A 2454-nucleotide genomic window follows, 5' to 3' on the forward strand; every position below is an offset into this window, starting at 1 on the left:
GTCATCAAGTCAATTCGCCATCACAACAATAACAAGACAATTCACCGTCATTAATGTGTTACTTTAAATGTTTAAACATAAGGATATTTCATGTATGTGAGTGCTAAGGTGTGTGTATGTGAGAGTTTAGGCACGTCTGGGAACGTATCCCCATTAACTCCATGTTATAATGGGATTGCTATACGATGGATTGCTTTACGATGGGGTTTTCAGGAACGGAACCCCATCGTATAATGAGCTTTTACTGTACAATACCCTGACATAGTGATGGGGGTAGAAATACCACCCTACCCCACCTAACGATGCCCACACCCCAGTATAACGATGTTTTCTTTTTTTGATTAAACCAATGTTAATTATATTTTAGACAAGTTTTCTGTTTTGGGCTATTTATAAACTGTTTTTAGACTTAGATTAATGTGTTTTAGTCATAGGTGGGGTGAGCCTTATCATTCTGAGGTAGAGTTTACTAAGTCTGATTTTTTCCAGTCTTATTTTTGGTGATGTTCAGATTTTACATTTGGGTTTAGGTCAGTTATAAACTGCTTTTAGGCTTAGTTTAGCTTGTTTTAAAGGTATTTGGGGGTTTAGGTTAGCTAGAAACTTGTTTTTGGACTTATTTGGGTGGGTTTAGGACTTGGTTGGGGGGGAAACCCATGGCTGTAAAATGCATCCTTTTTATATGTTCAAATCCACCATGGGAAATGACATCCTGCCCAGCGATGGGTCTTTACTTAGCTAACAAATTGCATCATTAAGCTGGGGTATGCCTGTATTATGTATTGTATTACTGTACAGGTACTAGTACTGTATCAGTACTGTAGTGTATTTTATGTTTGATTTTAATCTTTCACTCATGGGTAATAGTGTAGGAAAGTTTTTAGGGTACAGTAGGGGGTCAAGATGGATAGCTTCGGGTAGTGACACATTATCCTGCTCAACACCGAATGGATAGCCAGTGGGGGGTACCAACACGGTATCCAGTGTTTTGCAATGTCTGGTGTGGGGTTGGCTGAATTACACTGGATAATTGAGAGATTACTGTATTTGATAACTACCGAACCACCAATATATTGATGATTCTTGGTTGTAGTGTTGATTCATGCCCACATCTCGCTTAATGTACATTAGTCCATATTGCTACCCTTTAATTTTACTGCTGTGATGTGATATGCATTAAACACTGAACATTTAACATTTACCAGTGTTCTCCATACTTATTTGTGATTTTATTGGACTTTTTACTCCTTTACCTTTCAAGCAGCCTCGTATATTTCGACTTATATCAAGCGATGCATTTTCATAGCCTTTGATACTCTGTGAAACTGTAGGGTGGTTATCTGTCTCCTGGGAGAATGTTAAATGAGTCTTTATTTAAGGAGTGGATTGAGAGCTTGCGTCAGAGCTGGAAATAGGGTTGATGTCACCGTCAGTGATATCACTGGCCTTGGCCTGTGATATGGCCCCCTCTCTAGCCAAGACATGTCCCTGTGTGTTCTGGTGCTGGCAGTAATCCTCCAGGATCCAAGAATCCAAGCGATGAAAAGGTGTTGCCTGACGGCATCGACGATTAATTTGGAAGTGGAAGCACAGGAGCAGGGTGGCCAGAGCTGAAACGAGTATGATGATGAGAAGAACCTTCAACTGTCCTGTATGCGAGCCAGTGTTACTCTGTAGAGGTTGGAGAGCTCATAGACAATGAATCAGGTTGTGGAGGGGGTACAGGCTCGTCTGTCTGATTAAAGAAGTGTGGAGTACTCATGGAAGAGAGATTAGCAAGGGCAGATCATTCATTGGGAGCAAGTCTGGTTTGTAGAGATAGGGACAGATGTCACAGACAGTTGGGTATTCTTCACCATTGTGGCATAAGCTGGTAATATCAAATAATGACTATGGGAATATAACTTTCACCGAGGGTGAGTAGGCATTTGTCCTGAACAATTACAGTACAGTGGAGTTTCTTTTATTTGAAAATCATGGGACCTTCAAAGTTTCATTTAATCGATTTTTTTGGATAAAAGATACAGTAGTAATATGTAGGATACAAAGGAACAGTATTGTACTCCCCCATCACCCATTTCTGACAGTGTCTAGCCCACCACCACCACCAGCACCCCAAAAGCCATTCAGCCATCACCAAAACACTTAATACGCTTTAGTAACTACATATGTAACTGCACTTTTGTAACTGTAATAGAAACTGTCAACTTAAATAAATCTTCACTCAAGTAAACCAACCAACGCACACTGTAATGACTAATGGAGCAACTGTAAACTGACGCTAGTGGTGCGAAACCAGCCATCCATGTTTGAATTTTCGGATAGGTTTAAGATTTTTTCGATTAATCGAAATGAGAACGTTGTAGTAAAACTTATGGTTAATAGCATATTACGGTTAAAAGAATTTCGGATAAAAGAGACTCCACTGTATATATATGTATATTATATACACAG

Source organism: Coenobita brevimanus, chromosome 5 (assembly GCF_032717465.1).
Source record: "Coenobita brevimanus isolate Jiangsu-jjx chromosome 5, ASM3271746v2, whole genome shotgun sequence".
Classification (NCBI taxonomy): Eukaryota; Metazoa; Arthropoda; class Malacostraca; order Decapoda; family Coenobitidae; genus Coenobita; species Coenobita brevimanus.